Raw genomic sequence first — 17,646 nt, 5'->3', positions numbered from 1 at the left:
AAAGCTTTGGGAAGTGCCTGTGACTAATAAATGTGTCGCTTGTGCGCAAATTGGTATACATTCTTTTAATGGCCACATACGTGGACTTAGGGGTACATCTGCTTTGCACGCCACTGAAGGCCTGCGCCTACGCGACCCCGTGACTGTTCACACATCTGTCTCTGGAAGCAGTTTAAAGAAATGGCACAATGCGCAACACATAGTTGCGCATATCAGCAAAATTTAGAAAAATAAAAACACTACAGTGACAGATCATGTAGCACACGGACAGTTTGTTTTCTACATAAACAATGTCTAAGTTATTTTAAAGTTTCTGTTTTTTTTTATTTTAGCTGTTTGTATTCGTGTATTGGTTCCGTTTTTAATTGAATTTACGCTCTTATTCTATCACACAAGCAGGGATTTCTGAAAAATGATTGGTGAGCGACAGTTTTTGGGACCTGAGCACTTGATCCTCATCTTCAGGTTGAAGTGTCATGTGAGTGTGTCGTATCCTCCCTTAGAACCCCCCCAGAACTATTGATCTGAAAGCATTGCACACTCACTTTCGATGCATTTAGGGCTACATCGAAAAGGGACCTAACGAGTGCCTTGTAACGCCCTCAGGTAGTCCTCGGACCTTATGTTTGGCACTCGGTTTCTCCTCCCGCAGTCCGTCTCCCCGGTTTGGCTTAGCCGCACTAACGGAAAGGCGACAGTGCAACACTTTTCTCTATCGCTTTGACAGAGAGGCGCAGCTGCTGCCCGTCGCTCTTGCACACTGTGAGCGGTGTCACTGCGGGCGCTTTTACTGGCTTCTTCCAGTTGACCTTTGATGCCAGCGCGTTAGACTCACAGCGAGGATCTACTGCGATTAATGGCTGCGACCCACTTATCAAAGCCTATAATTATTGATTTAGGATATATTCTCCGAGCAGATAAAGCGTTTAATTTAACCCCCATAGAACAAACAGCGGGAAAAAGCATTATGTTGCTATTGTTTTAATTAAATCGGGTTGTTGACAAAACTGTGGATGTTAAACCTTCAGATTTGCCCTTTCGTGTATTTAATATGAATTAAACCGTTATTATCAGCGAGCCACTTATAACAAACATTCATATTTAAATACACAAATCTTTCTTCTAATGAAGGAACTGATCCCAGTTCTTATAAGCGAGGACAAATTATGCACACGTGTACTCCCGCCAGTCTACTGTAGGCCAGCTTCAGCGTGTTTGGTTGTTAATTGATCACAGGGCTGGTGGGTTTCAAGAGCATAATGATTATACTTCAAACTTGGTTGCAAGTGTATTTCTCACCAAAATGTGAACACGAACTTTTTGTTTAATCTGACGTCTATTTTTTTTTCCAGCGTGAAAGTGTGTTTTCAAAAGTCGTCGAAAACCTCGTGATAAAATTCAAGTTTACTATCCAGAGTGAAATGCGATCACGCTGAGGTCGTGGGGCCAAACTTTTTAAGACTAATGTTTATTTAGAGAAGTGAGCGCTGTCTATGGGACTCCCCGTCCTCCCAGAATGCTGCACTAATGTCTTTACCAGGCCCGACTGGACCACCAGCAAGAGCGCATGCAGCTCTGTGCAGTCTGTAGCCTCTTGTGGCCTTTTCAAACACGACCACATTCAGCACAAGATACTGTGCAAGCACATGTCCCCCTGGCCCAACATTAGGCTTCATTTTAGCAGGTTTGCTGTCTTTTAAACTCGTAACGTGTACTACTGCAAGCAGCAAAGATAATCCTTTCCACTGAGTCTTAAGCTCCTATTTATTTTTTTAATCTAACAATAATATTGAATCGGATTTTTTAAGCTGTTTTAGACTACCAATCTTTTAAAATCTCCCTTCTAATAAAAATATCGAGGAGGGATTCAGAAGCCTTCCTTGTTCGGTTTGCTCAACAAGCGAAACGAAACGTTGCCGTTTCCGACTCACTGGACGAAGAAAGAAGTTTGATCACGAAGTGTAAAAACGGACATACTTGCAGCACATTTTCCCCAGCGCTTGGAGAGCAGCAGCAGCAGCAACAGCAGCGTGTTTTCTTACAGTTTGTAAAATTGAATTAGATATGGTGGGGAATCTGACCTCTCTCCAGACCGGCATACTTTTCACCCCTCAGGTTTTAGTGCTCCGTGGGTATTTTTGTTTTCTCAGCTGGACCTGCTATCAGACATTGTGTCCACGCTGTCCATTTATTTCTATCTTTACAATCTCTCTGTGCTGACCCACCAGCACACACCACCACCCCCACTACCTCCCCAACACCCTAAGGTCCCCCAACACCTAACTTTCTCCTCCTCGGAACAGCTCACAGTCAGCCACCAGCGTTGATCTGAGAAGCAGACTTGACAAGGCTAAGGCACACAGGGAGCCCTGCAGCCCATGAGCATGCGCATTGTGCACACATTTCACCCAGCGGAAAGCGCTTGTATACACAGAGGAAATCACATGTGGACAGGAACGACTGTCAAATGACACTGTTAATCACATGGGCCACTTTTTTTTTCCTGGATAGACTTGCTCTAATGGACAGGGGCTGTTTTCTTATTTTATAAAATTCAATTTCTGTGCAAAATATGCTCTGTGACTTAATTTGAGTCCATGCTTAATAAAAGGGACTGTTTTTAAAAACTTTATGGTTATGATTTGTGTGGTTCATTTTAAATTTAAAGTGGTTGGCCAAGTCTAAAGGCCAGGTGAGGGTGCTTTCGAAAAGAAAAGTTTTTATTTATTTATCAATCTCATAAGTCATCAATATGTCTATGCCTGCAGCTGCTCTAGGGAAAAAGTTTATAAACAGATAGGTAGATATATCGATCTGTTTGCTATATGTTTATGTATGATTGAAAAATAATATATATATATAGGTGGTTATTGTTAGTGTTCGTGTCTGAAGAGTTTTGCTGTGGATACAGTTTCTATGTGAGTTATTGGCTGAAAGTGCTGTACAATTGCACACAATATAGGCCCATATGATTCTTCAGCACATAAGAGCCCTGAGGAGCCACAACATCAGTTATAGAGTCAGCAGCAACATAGCCTGCGAGCAGCCACTTCAGTGGAGAGGCAGAGTGTACAGTAAGAATTACAAGACTGAAAGAAGTGGATAAAGAGAGATAAAAAACAAAACATGGTTACAATATTGTGCTTAAACAGTTAAATTATTTTGTCTCATCTGGTAGAGCTGAGGTTTTTTTATTTGCAAAAAGAAACAATGCAGGAGGATCCCATTGTCTGATTTGCAGGGAGTTTAGGGCTTTATTGAGGACACAATAAGTTAAAACAAGAAGATACTGCATAAATATGCATACATGGACTCATGTTTCTTCTTATAAAATGATAAGTAAAGTAAAGCCAGCGTATCTGTGGTTTTATATTGGTTTGAAATGTCATTTTTAGCGGTATAGTTCATCTATGCATGCAGGTAGACAAAAAAACAACACAGTATGAGCCTAACAAAGGTATGACTGTACAAAATCCATCTTTAAACACCACAAACATGTTGACTCAACACACACATCACACACCTCATTTATGAAAATCGTCCCTGAAAAGCATCAAAGAGTGCAACGCCTTTGTTTAGATTTTTTCCCCTCTTTTTCATGTTATTAATCTGAGTCGGTTCATAAAAAAAAAGAAATAATGTGATAAAGACACTGTGGTTCATTTCAAGACCGTGTACGTGTTCTTTGTACTGAGGCTGGAATGCTGAAATCCAATTAGGCCTGATGTATCATAAATGGAGTGTATTTTAACATCTGTGAGTTCATCTGTGTGTGTGTGTCTGTGTGTGATTGCAATGGAGTTCACAGAAAACCCAGGTTCAAAGGCGAGCCAAATGAAAAGGCCAAAGATGATAGGGCTACTCTGAGGCCCCATCCAGAGGAGAAATGTCACACATAAAGAAGGGAAAGCAGAGCAGAGAAACAACAGAGAGAGAGGCTGATGCAGGGGTGAAGTAGCTTGAGATTGCACTCTAAGTAGAGGTAAAGGGGCATCTGATCACATGTGTGCTCGTACGTGCGTGTATCGATGTGTGCGTGTGTTTGTGTGCATTTGGATGGGGGAGGTTAATGTTGTTCATGACTAGTAGAGTCATTTCACAGGGCTAGAGGCGCGGCTGGATGATGGATTGGAAGCTGAAGGGGCGAGCAGATGGGTAAGTAGAGAAAGTGAGGTTAAGTGGCAGTTAGATGTTGCAGATCTAAGTAGATCAAGAGTGGGGGAGTGGGAGTTTGTATGTGTGTGAGAGAGAAAGGGAGCAAAAGCGTTAGAGCAAAAGAGTTAGACAGACCCCTACTCACAAGCTATATTTCAAAAAGTGCCACCAAGACATAATCGTACTCGGAATGCTGCATTTTTGACAGATTTCGCTATTTATCTATTCGGCATAGGAACACGACGGTGGAGTCACTCTGTCTTTCCTCCTGTTTCTCCATGATGTGTTCCCGCAGTGAGAAACAGCTTGAAGTTCATTAATTTCTAAGTGGAACTGAGTGACAAAAGTGTGGGTAATTAGCAGAAATTTTCCTGTTCAATGGTCATCTGCAGTCGTAAAAATGAAAAGTCTGGTTAGTGTGTTAGAGTCTGTTTGATGACTAATGTGGCTTCAAAAAATGAAATTCAAAGGTTTCCAGTTGCCTTTCGTTTTCAGATTATTGGGGTTTATTGGATCACTGGAAGTTTTGAAGACATTTATTTGGTAAATGTGGTCTCATCTGCAAAACAAGCAAACAAATAAACAAAAAAAATCAAATGTAAGCCTTATGAAGTTCGACAAAATGAAAATTAACATATTAACTGGACACAATGTGTGGATCATAATTCATAAAAACAAACAAACTTTAAAATTCCCGTTGTTTTCTAATGCAAATGTTAACTTCAAGCATAAATTGAGATGAAAGGTTGAAATAATGAATCTTTTTCTATTAAAGTAAAAACCTCCACTGAAATTTGTCCTCAAGAAAGGCTATTAACTATGAAACTGGGGTGGGGATCTTCCCCCAGTAGCCCACTCTCTTTTTAAGGCAGTTGGTTCTCAAACTGTGAAGTGAGCCACTGTAAGTGGGACCCGGCTGAATGCAGATGATTTTCTTTTATTTTTATTTTTTTTTAAAACAGGAGAATTAACTAAAACAAACAGTTATCAAAATGAGAATCAGCCTAGCCCCCCCCCCCCCCTTTTTAAGGTTAATGACTGATAAATAAATAAATAAATAAATAAATAAATAAATATTGTGCAGTGTGGGATGGCACGTTTTTGGCTCCTGAAGTTGGGCAAGCCAGATAATCACAACTTTGAACCATTTTTTTCTGATTAGCTGCCCCTTGGAAACAGAAGGTGGGTACGGCTGCTGTGCCTGAGATAACCATATGATGCAGAGAAGAAGAAAAAAAAGTTTGAACTGTGGTCTTCAGAGCAGCTTGAATCCTGAGGTTTGGACTTATTTTCTTGCACACATGTTGACTCTTTTATTTGAAATTTGGGCCATGTTTAATATGAGCATCTACAATTGTAACAGCATATATATGAGAGAAAAAAAAAGGCATAATAGGTCCCCTATGAGAAATTTTACTCAAATACCACAAATGTCAAGTTCTTGGTAGGAAAAAATGGATCATCAGCATCACTGGGTTTCACTATATGGGAACCTTGAATGTCTTTGCAAAAATTCATGGCAGCTGTGGGTGTATTATTCAGTCTGGACTGAAGTGCTGGACTGACTGAGAGACCTACATTGCAACCCTAGAGCAATCATGCAGTTTTACAGCATGATATGGAGGCAGGTAGCAGGCAGTGACTTCGCTGAGAGAAGTTTAGACTGCATTAGCAGAGAGAGGCAGGACACGCAGTCAGGCGCCAATAAGATCTGGAGAGGAGGGAAATGAGTTGTTGGTGTTCCCGCCTGTTTGTCTTTCACCATATTGTGGCTGGTTGGGGCAGGCTGTCTGGGTGGCAGGTCAGTCACAGGCCTGTTAGTGTGCTGTCACAGACAATTGTGGCAGCGTGGGATTGATGAGGACTTGCAACAGGAAGGCTGCTGGAAACTACAACAGGAAGAAGAACAGATGAGAAGTAGAAGGCGAGGAGGAAGAGAGATGGAGATGTGATGACAAATTAAATAGACAGATTGATAACATGACCCATCCAGATAACTGAAGTGCTTATCAAAAGGTTAGGGATTCATGTCTGTAGGTGGGAATGTCAGCAAATCTCTTAAAATTAAACTCCTACTGGTCTCTTGGGCTAAGGATCTCTCCTGCTCCCTCTATTCTTACATTTAGCCCTTCAGGATCTGGTCTGGATTGAATATCAATGAGAAAAGTTTTAAATGTCAAAAAAGTAAATAATTTATTGGAGTTGTGACTGATTAAGCACATAAAATCACTGGTAAACTAACATTAATTTTCTGACAAACTTTACCCAGGGAAAATCTTGGCACCCTATCAGGGTTTGAATTGTTCTTCCACAGTAAATACATATAATGCTTTGGGTGTCCAGGGATCTCCCAAAAACCCCTTAGTCCCTCTGTCCATTAAACCAGTCCCACCTGTTGCTCGCAAAAGGTTAAAAATAAACAATATTTGCAAAGTCTGGTCTTAACCTCTTTTTCATCCGAATCTGCTCTCCCTTTCTTAACTCCTTTCCAATTATCGTAATCCTTCCATCCACTCTGCAGTATTTCTTTTTTTTTTTCCTTCACCGACAGCTGCTAAAGGACGTAACGGCTGATGTACGAAGGGTAATGGTCCTCTTCTTCCTCTTTGCACCCCTGCTTTCCTCTCTTCTTGGTTTGCTTGGTGGCGCTCCCTCCCCTAATTCAATTCTACATGCTTTTCTTGGCCCGACCAGCTCCCATCCTCATTCAACAATTTTCCCCTCTGCCTGTTGCATTTCTTCTTCGACTTCTTCCTTTAAACTCACCCCCCCCCCCCCCCCACACACACACACACTCTTCTTTAACTTCCAGCAATCCCTTTCTCTTTTCCTCTCCAGCTTTCTGTCTCCTTGTTCCCAGTTGCTGTGCTTTTAGTGCTGGCTCTGATATGCAACTTCTGGCTTTTCCCTATCTCTCTCTCCTTCTCTGGGCCGTCTGCTTCACTCAGACAGAGCAGCACTGGGGCTGAGAGGGGTCACGCCTGGGTGAGGGATATCACTTCACACCTATCTCTTTCTATCCCTTCCCTATTCCCCTTTCCTCCTTTCCCAACCCTTCTCTATATTTTCTTTCTCTCCCTTTGCAGTGTCCCTTTCTTTCCTCTTGACATCCTTCCTTATCCTCTTTCTCCTCTTTTCTTCCTCAGTTTCCCCCTTATCCTCCTGACATAATGGATTTAGTGAATATTTCCAGAAGCACATCAAGTTAAAATACTCTTTTTGTTTCACTTTAACTGGCTTGCATTCTGAAATAAACACCTTTTTTTTTTTCCTGATTTCACTTCTCCCAGGTGCTGCATACTGTACGTATTCAGGAAATTTTAAAGGTACACAGATGTGCATATCTTCTTTGTTCCAGCAGAGGAATGCTTTGGGGAAAAGACTGTGAATGAAAGTGTGTATAAGAGTGATGATGAATGGCTGTATATGTGTGAAGCAGATGCTGCTGAAGGGCTGTGTACACAGATGCCAACACAGAACGCAGAGAGATGCAGAATGAGAGAACCACAAACAGAGCGATGAGGAGGAAAGTGACAAAAGGCAGAAGATCACGACTGGAAGAGAAAAAAAGATAAACTGGTTAGTGTGCGTTCTTTTGGGGGGCAACTTAGGGGATCATCTTCCCCCCCTTGGCCCCTCCCTGGCCCCAGCCAGAAGCCTCCAGGGGTCCCTTGGTTCCTGAGGAAAAACATCTCGGCCCCCATCACCCCTGAACCCGGTGCTGGGCTGTTTACCTTGGCCTGGCTGCCTGACAGCTTTACTGATGTTACATACAGGCACACAGGGACCCTGAGTCAGAGAGGGAGCAGGAACACAAGGAGAGAGGAGGAGGAAGAGAGCGGGATAGATGAGGAATGGAGAAGTGAGGCAGACGAGTGATGAGGACAGAGGGTGCAGGGGAGTAAACATAGGCATGGAATAAGGTGAACAGAGTAGAGGACTAGAGAAGGTGAGGGAGCAAGAGGCGCGAGAGGAGAGCAAGAGTGTTAGCTTACTCTGATCTTAATCACCACAATCAGATCCATTTGTGGTGATCTCCAGAGGAGAGCGCTGTTCAGAGGGCAACTAAGTGCACACTGAGTACACACAGTGAAGAAATATTGCCGGAAAAAAAAGTCTGCACTAAAAACACAGGCATTAATTTTCATCAGCTTTCTAAGTTGATCCCTGTGTATATAAAGCAATATTTTGTTTTTAGGGTGATTGCTCACAGTAGTATGTGAGATTTAAAAAGCAAATGTGAAATGGAGACTCAATATTTTGACAGGAGCTAACGTTACGCATTACACTGCGCCGTAGAAATGTATAGGCACTTTCCAGACCTTTCGCAGGGAGAGAATGCCGCATGGAGGGGCCCTCCTTACATAAATGTTGACCTAAGTATAGCATATCTACTTTAAAGAAATAAACAACATCATTTGGAAACAAAGCTGTGCATCATGGAAACGCCTTTAATAACAGAACAAAAGCACACTGCAGTTAAGAACGATGGAGCCCGTTCAGAGGAAATTCAGTAGAAATGACTCAGATGGCCAATTTTTTTCCACAAGTCACGGAAAGCACAAAACAAAGGATGGACGCTGCTTTTAGCAGTGATCTGAATTTGCATTCCTTCTTTGCTGCTTTCCAGCAAACTTCTCCTCATGCCTGGCAGTTTATCTACGCAGGCGTTTGTTTGTCCATTTCTGAACCACAATGCTGGGCTGGGCTGGACCACAGGGGTTTCTGCAATGGGGTGGGAGGTCTGTGTTTTGTAGCTCAGAGCTCTAAGCCTTGTTTGTCTGTACCGAGCAGCTGCACAAGCTGTAATAATACAAACAGGCCTTTGAACAGGCTGCTGTGTTGTGCCGCTCTGGCTTGGGTTACATCGCACACACTTGCTCTCTGCGAAACACACGCATACGCACTCATGACGGCCAGACTGGCAACAGCACATACTTTTAAAGTCATGCCAAAAACACATGTTCACACGCTTATTAATACCAGTCGGTGTGCAGGCATGCATGAGCACGCAAACAACTGTGCGCTCTTAATCGTTTATCACAACCAACTGAACTCACTCATCCCTGCCTGTCGAACTTTGATTGATCATCTTAAACTCTGCCATCACTCTGCCCGACGGCCTGTTTGTCCGTCTCCTCTGCTTGTTTGTTTGTTTGTGTGGACAGGCGGGTGGCTTGCTTGCTGTTTGTTTATGGCCGATCATTTGTCACAATAAATCATTAGGGAGGGACGCACACACATGCGCTTTTGAGCCCCCTGGATCGCTTCCCCAGACTCTCTCTCAAACTGATTTAGGCTTACACAAACACTTCAGACTCATTGCGCTGTCAGCCTCACACACTGGAAGCGGCGGCTTCCTCACAGAGGGAGAGAAAAAGGGGGACATAGCTGCGGTCCATCACACTTCACTGCACTGACGGATGACTTCCCCTGTCATTATGTAATGAAGTTCAGAGGTTCACCTACAAACTGGCCTCTGTGGCCCAACAGGATATGAGAGGACAGGGAATTGTTCTGTAGGTTGCTCGGTCTCTCCTCTGGTGCCCTACATCGCTACCAGTTGGTGATAAATGGGAAGGAAAACATGTCCGTATCCATGTGTACAATACGTCAGTGCAAATTTAATTTCAAGTCCAAAACCACTGACGCTAAAAGATAACACAGGCCCATATATAACAGCTTTCTGGTTTGGACTACTGGTATATCTCAGTGGAAGCACACATGTAATAACATTTTTCATATGTTTGACCTGAGTGAGCATTTGACCTAAGGCCTAAGTGGTGCATTTGATACAGTGGATTATGGTATCCTAATCTCTAGACTGGAGAGCTGTGTGGGCCTTAAAGCGGCTGCTCTCCAATGTTTTAGATCTTCCTTAACAGGCAGAAGGTTTTCGATCAGTTTAGGTGGCTTTTCGCTAACACCTGCTCCCCTCTCAGTCTGGGGTCCCCCACGGACCAGTTCTTGTTCCTGTTCTTCTCATTCTACATGCTCCCATTAGGTTCAATTTTCCAGAAAAATTGGAATTTCATTTCAGTGTTATGCCAGTGATTCACAAAATTTTCTTCCACAACCCCTTTGAAAATCATGCCTGACGGTCTTGCAAACATAAAATCAATGATGGCGCTAAACTTTTTGAAGCTGGCTTCTTCACACTGGCTCCCAGTGCACTTTGGAGTTGATTTTAAGATTTATTGTTTGTTTTTAAGAGTCACTAAATGGGTTAGCATCTCTTTACCTTTCTGATCTTTTAACTATGCCCAGTCCCAAAAGATCATTAAGGTCAACTGACCAGATGCTTCTCATTGTACCAGAAAGCAGATGAAAGAGGAGCGCAGAAGAGATTTAGCCTTTGCTGTAGCTGCACCTACACTTTGGAACAATTTTACCTTCAAATTAGAAGCTCACCAACACTCGCCATCAGCAAATCCTATTTGAAATTTTTACACCTTAGCATTAAAAAGCGAATGAATCTTTCTTTTTTATTTGTTTTTTTAAAGAATTTTTTTTCTTATTATGGTTTTTTATTGATAATTATGGACTGCATTTATATAGCGCTTTTCTAGGCACCCAAAGCGCTTTACAATACCACTATTCATTCACTCTCACATTCACACAAACCACAGTTGTAGCCACAGCTGCCCTGGGGCAGACTGACAGAAGCGAGGCTGCCATATCGCGCCATCGGCCCCTCTGGCCAACACCAGGAGGCGGTAGGGTAAAGTGTCTTGCCCAAGGACACAACGACCAGGACAGAGAGAGCTGGGGGATCAAACCGGCAACCTTCCGGTTACAGATGAGCTTCCCAACCCCCTGAACCACGGCCGATTATGGTTTAATCCTTTACTTCAGGATTTTGGTGAATGTTTGTTGTTTTTAAATGTGCTCATAAATAAATTGACTTGATGGTTGTTGTTAACAAACAATATAATGTCATAATAAATTAAGTCATATTATTAGAATGCTCTTTACATTTATATAATATGACTTGACTAATAAGGTTTACTTTATTTACATTTCAGTCTTAATTTACAGCATGTTAAGTGAATCGAAGGGATTATCAGTTAGTATTAGGCGTGATTATTTTAAAGATTGTATTGCTAATCTGTTTACACGTGTGATTCTTTATCACTTTCCTACTGATTCCTGATCAGTTTTCTTGCTGATTGTTTATCTCTAAGATAGTCTGAATGCAGCCTTAAAAACTGGTAAACCAAGTGTACAAAACCTCCGCTGCTATGAGTTTGCAATGTGCAACTGTCAGAATAACATGCCAGCGATGAGAAAAGCAACTGATACACAATTCCCATTCCTGAATGCCTAGTCAAAATAAAGTACAATTGGATAAAAGCAAAATAACTTTGCAGGACTTTCCTGTGACGGTCCCAGCAAAAACTGAGGTAGGACGTTTCTGCTTCTTAATTCAGATCAAACTGAGGTTATTGTACTCGGCCCTGAAAAGCTTAGAAATATGGTATCTAAGCAGATTCTTACTCTGGATGGCATTACCTTGGCCTCCAGTAACACTGTGAGGAACCTTGGAGTCATTTTTGACCAGGATATGTCCTTCAACGCACATATTAAACAAATATGTAAGACTGCTTTCTTCCATTTGCGCAACATCTCTAAAGTTAGAAATATCCTGTCTCAGAGTGATGCTGAAAAACTAGTTCATGCATTTATTACTTCCAGGCTGGACGACTGTAATTCATTATTATCAGGATGTCCAAAAAACTCACTGAAAAGCCTTCAGCTAATCCAAAATGCTGCAGCAAGAGTCCTGACAGGGACTAGAAAGAGAGCAGATTTCTCCTGTTTTGACTTCCCTTCATTGGCTTCCTGTTAAATCCAGAATTCAAAATCCTGCTCCTCACATACAAGGTCTTAAATAATCAGGCCCCATCTTATCTTAATGACCTTGTAGTACCATATCACCCTAGTAGAGCACTTCGCTCTCACTCTGCAGGCCTACTTGTTGTTCCTAGAGTATTTAAAAGTAGAATGGGAGGCAGAGCCTTCAGTTTTCAGGCCCCTCTTCTGTGGAACCAGCTTCCAGTTTGGATTCAGGAGACAGACACTATCTCTACTTTCAAGATTAGGCTTCAAACTTTCCTTTTTGCTAGAGCATATAGTTAGGGCTGGACCAGGTGACCCTGAATCCTCCCTTAGTTATGCTGCAATAGACGTAGGCTGCCGGGGATTCCCATGATGCATTGAGTTTTTCCTTTCCAGTCACCTTTCTCACTCACTATGTGTTAATAGACCTCTCTGCACTGAATCATATCTGTTATTAACCTCAGTCTCTCTTCCACAGCATGTCTTTTATCCTGTTTTCCTTCTCTCCCCAACCGGTCGCAGCAGATGGCCCCGCCCCTCCCTGAGCGTGGTTCTGCCGGAGGTTTCTTCCTGTTAAAAGGGAGTTTTTCCTTCCCACTGTCGCCAAAGTGCTTGCTCATAGGGGGTCATATGATTGTTGGGTTTTTCTCTGTATCTATGAAGCGCCTTGAGGCGACTTTTGTTGTGATTTGGCGCTATATAAATAAAATTGAATTGAATTGAATTGGACCCAAGTTGATATGTCTGGATTTGTGCATCTATGAACAGCTCGCCACAAAGACAGCAGAAATACAGTTACTCATTTCTGACAAGAAGATCGGGAGATAGAGATGACTAGAAATTATTATTGTGCTGAAAAGGATGTCAAACAATCTAAGAGTCACTGCTACTAGTACTATCAGTTCCACTGAGAATCAACATTCAAGCATCTTTTAAGTTAGTCAGGTTTTAAAAACATTTCAGAACAAAACACCAATGAATATTTCAACGGAGTCGGCTATTGAGCGAGAAGACTTCAGCAAGATGTCCATGTAGTGTTCTAAATGGGTATTGCTGGCCACAATGAGCTTAGGCAGCTGTTAGATTAAGTGTGATTTAAAAAATATAATTTACCTAAACAATCATTTTCAGCTTTACTATTAATATTAACTATAGTCTTTGCTTTTATCCTAAGGTTGAAGGACACCATGTTTTTCATTTTACTATTCAGGGCAAACAGGCAGCACAATGACAAATAAAGGAGACAAAAGGCAAACCAGTGCCAAGACCAATAAATATTATGTATGTTACCATGCTGCTCATTTGTCTGCCCTTTAATGTGTTTGGCTATTTTTAAGGTAAGCCTATGTTGTGTGGAGATCTGCACTTCTAGGCCTATTTGTATATGAGTGAACTGTTTTGTTCCCTGCCTCATTCTCTCTCACCACTTTTTGTTTTTACATGACATGTTGAGATTTGCTGTTTTGTTTGGTTTGCAACTCCTTAGCCACAGTCTTCATTATATAATGAGGGGGGACGGTATTTGTGGTGGGCAGATGGAGGTCAAATCTGTGTTTGGAACACACATGCATGACTGGTCAGTCAACCACGGTGGGTTATGCAGACTGAAGATTCAGCAAAACAACTGCCATATGTGTTTTGGTGCAGATCATAGCTAGGGAAGCAACTGTAGTAACAAAGACAGATTTAGCCACAGGAACTGGTGCTGGATCAAAAATGAGATACTGACTTGCTATTTAGTATGCTAATGTAGTATTTGAGATATGTATGCCAAGTATTTCTGGTGTAATAACAAAGTATGCAAGAACCGGACAGCAGGCCAACATAAATATCTCATAATGCAAGGCCATTGCTTGACGGTGACAAAGGCAGCTGAGATCTGACATCAGTAACTCTTCAACTTAAGTATTTAAATTAAAAAAAGTTTCTTTTTGTCCCATGTAATATATATTTTTAATGTTTGTCCGTACTTGGCCAATCTCAAACAAGGTCAGGTTACCATGACAGCATGTCTCTAACTGTGAAGCTCATGACTTGCAACCTACAGTGGTGCAGCCAACAAAACACATACTACTGACATTAAAGTATTTTGAACAGTGGTGCATATACTGGATATACAGTGCATCTAGTATGTGATCTCAGACACAAAACGGTAGCATTGTGTAGCCTATGAAGAGATCCTAGAAGGTAAAAAAATAAAATTGTTCATATGAAAAAGAAACCTGACATTCAGAAAGACGACAGTCTAAAGAAATAAAAGGCAGGACAGACATGAAACACTACCGATGTGGTTCTTCCTCATTAAAGGTTTATCGGGAACATGTCTTTGTAATCACTTCAACTACCAGAAGTGGGAGACAAAAGTGATGCAGGTTTGAAAAATTTAGCAACATTTATGATAATTTAGCTAAATTTTCACAAATAAAAACTGCTGAATAAAGAAAGTAATACACAAAAACATGAACTCGACTGGTGGCAAATACAAACTGACCTCAGTTACAATTAGAGGGGTGAGCAGTAGAACAACACGTGGTGTACATAGAGGAAAGTAATGGTTTACCCGAGGGGGAAAACAAAAAACAAACAAATAAATAAAAAAAACAAAACAAAAATATTAAACCTGTAAGTGTGACGATTGGGCCGTGTTTAGTAAGTTATGACCACGTGACCAGATGGGGAGGAGGGGTTAGCCAAAAAAGAAGACAGCTCCTATCATTTCAATTAATTATCGTGAACCCGTTTGGGGTTAGTTTGGTCTCAATGCAATTAAGCCAGCGCTAGTTTGTGTGTGAAGCGAATTACCGAGGATTTTGATTTTAAAGTTACAAGAACCCAGGATGACTGGAAGAGAACTGAATCCCAACGAACGAGGGAGTTTAGACGACGGGAGCTCGTGAGGGACAAAGGTAATCCGGAAAGGTTAATGGCACCGTTTCATCTTCCGCTATTTCCAGCTGCTTTTGTGCCACACATCTCTACACCTGGAACAAAACAGTAAGTAAAATATTTCATTGATTTTTATGAATATGTGGAGCGCGTTCTTTGAGAGCCAGATACTTTTGGATTTTTTAATAGATTCATTGGTAGGAATTTAGACATTTTTATAAGTTAATGTTTGTTGACATTTGTGTGCAGCTTTGAGTTGTTAATTTAGTCTATTCATCAATTTTCTAAATATTTATTTTAAAGTATCAATATTTTTAATTTAAAGCAAACTCATTTTGAATTCTTTGCATATTTACTTTTTTTTTTTTTTTTTTTTTTTTAATTTTTGTAGTGGGTTGGATCCCCTTTTTACCACATCAGTTCTTCCTGCCATAGATTCAATAAGCTGGTGGAAAGATTCATCAGAGGTTTAGGTCCATGTTGACATGATAGCATCACACACTTGGTGCAGATTTATTAGCTGCATATCTGCCTGCATGATTAAATACATTACAGTAAGCCTGAACCAATTGGCTTGTTGTTTCTAGTTGCAGGTTGTAATAAATTCATTTTAAAGAGGAAAACTTTTGCATATAAACCCAAAAGCATGTCCAAAATGATTCTGATCTAAACTCAGTTCAGCCATAGCTTCAATTGTTGAGGTTCCTTTTCCATCTCTTTTTGATTCGTTTCTGGTTTACAGGAGGTAGCAGCAAATGTGACCATGGCATGAGTAATATGAAAGATGCTAAAGCTAAAACTAAAATCCTTAAATGCATTGATTTTTCTATTAGGCAAATGTAAAAATACTATGAGTTGAACTGTGATCAGATACTGGATATGGACCTATAGAACACGAGCTGCAATATGAGTGGATGTGTTAGTTAGTATGTCATATATTGAACGGGCTTTATTTTACCCTTTGGACCCGTGACTCACCGGTGGGGTTGCATCAGTGGATGCTTGTGTAGAAACACATTATATGTCACAGACCCAAATGCATGCACATATTTCCATGGCCTCTACCCCTCCACCCCTGCTGTTTGAGTAGTGTTAGGTTTATGGCAGCCATGTTAGAACATAGGCAATCTATCTTGGACAACAGGAAAGATGTAGTGAGATTCATAATAAGAAATGGACAAAGAGAAAAATCGAATGGGAGTCACTTAGAATGGGAGGTCAGTCTGCAGGAATCCTTAGCTCAGGCCTTGAATTGATAGAGTGTGATATGTGATAGAGTTGGAAGAAGAGAGGTGAAAAATAAACTGGTAGAATCATACAAAGAAGCAAAAGGCTGGACTGGAGATGGTGGCAAAAAGCAAGAGGTCACATGGAGGCTACGTAAACCACAAATGAAAAAAATAGTGATTGGTTTGATTGCTAGTGTGGGTCAGATCAAGTGTGCAGTGAGGTAGAGAGAGCTAGGGATCAAGGCTAGAGGGGCTATCAGGAACAACACATCTGCAAAAGCCATTAAGAATTGTGTATGTATGCGGCGTGATGCTGTGTTTCCCTGGCAGGCCTGGCTTTGGCCTGAGCGGTAAAACTGAGATCAGGTTTCGTCAGCGTGCAGTGGGGGGCCGTCTCCAGTTGACGCGTGATGATTTAGTCAGGTGTGAGCGTGCACTTTCCAATTTGGAGGGAAATAAATTAGAAGTGATTTTTTATGAGACCTCTGTCTCAGGCTGTCTCAAGGCTCTCTTTCCCTCCCGCTGTGCACTGTCAGCCCAGCTGATGTGTTTATAAAGAGGGCTGCAGTGGCCCATAAACACACACACGCACAAGCACACAGAAGTGAGTAATGAAAACAACAGCATGCATGAAAAATTCACATGTGCGGACATCTATGAGAAACCCACATATTTGACTGTGTGTGCAGAAAAACAACTTTGCAAGCTGAATAAAATGTCCCTCATATGCCATTCATGCGTGTATGATGTGCATAAAGCATGCGAAAATATTACAGTTAAAAATACAATAGTTAAAATAACAAAAGAAGCTATTAACTCAACCATCGGAGGAAGTAAATGTGCGCATAACCAACCTCATTAAGAGCAATTCTTTTCCCTATTGTTCTTGCTTGTGTAAGAGCAGCTCCACTTAATATTGAAATAAAATAGAGCAACAGGTCACTGCAAGCAGGAACCCCAAATCCCACCTCACCTCTGCGCTCTGTTTGGTTCCCCTACTACTGGGCCCACATATGGTCCTGGCTGGAGTTACTAAAAGACTACCTGACTTGTCTTATCTGCCTGACGTTTTTCCTGCATGGATTTAGTTTAGCTGTCTCTTCAGTTGTCTGTATTAAAGACAGGACTATTCCCTGATCTTACAGTGTCAACCTGTGCCATGCTTAATTTATAGCAGAGCGATTGTATCTGTTTGTGGAGGTGTTTCCTTACAGACAGGGGTTTTCAGCCAAGGCAACTTTTCTGCAGTCCTCTAAAATTCCAACTGCATGGTGCTCGATGGGGACGATGTGTCGGTTAAATGTCGATTTGGTGAAAAATCGGGCCAGGACAGGGAAGGGAGCGACAGCAGAGTCTACATGTCAAAGCACAAAAAACACCATTAAAGATCAAAACGGCAGCATGAAAAGACAGTAAATTAGTGGTAATTCCAAAATAAGGTGATAAGTATTACTTTCAAAAAATGAATCCAGATGATTTTGAACTGGAGCTGGAAAATCATAAAGTAGCACTGCTTATCACTCACAGCCCTCACATA

At 41.5% G+C, this 17,646-nt stretch overlaps 1 long non-coding RNA gene across 1 annotated transcript in view; it reads left to right on the top strand.

The window, feature by feature from the left end:
- Positions 1-13,974: 13,974 nt before the first annotated feature.
- The window catches only part of LOC120747329, a 43,684-nt gene continuing 40,012 nt past the window's right edge, over positions 13,975-17,646 (top strand). Inside the window, exon 1 of the long non-coding RNA XR_005699091.1 lies at positions 13,975-14,988. This is a non-coding gene — a long non-coding RNA (uncharacterized LOC120747329). The remainder of the gene's footprint in view (positions 14,989-17,646) is intronic.

This window comes from Simochromis diagramma, unplaced genomic scaffold (genome assembly GCF_900408965.1).
Source record: "Simochromis diagramma unplaced genomic scaffold, fSimDia1.1 OVJJ01000419.1, whole genome shotgun sequence".
NCBI classification, from domain to species: Eukaryota; Metazoa; Chordata; class Actinopteri; order Cichliformes; family Cichlidae; genus Simochromis; species Simochromis diagramma.
The sequence above is the reverse complement of the archived record's forward strand: the minus strand, read 5'-3'. Positions and strand labels throughout refer to the sequence as shown.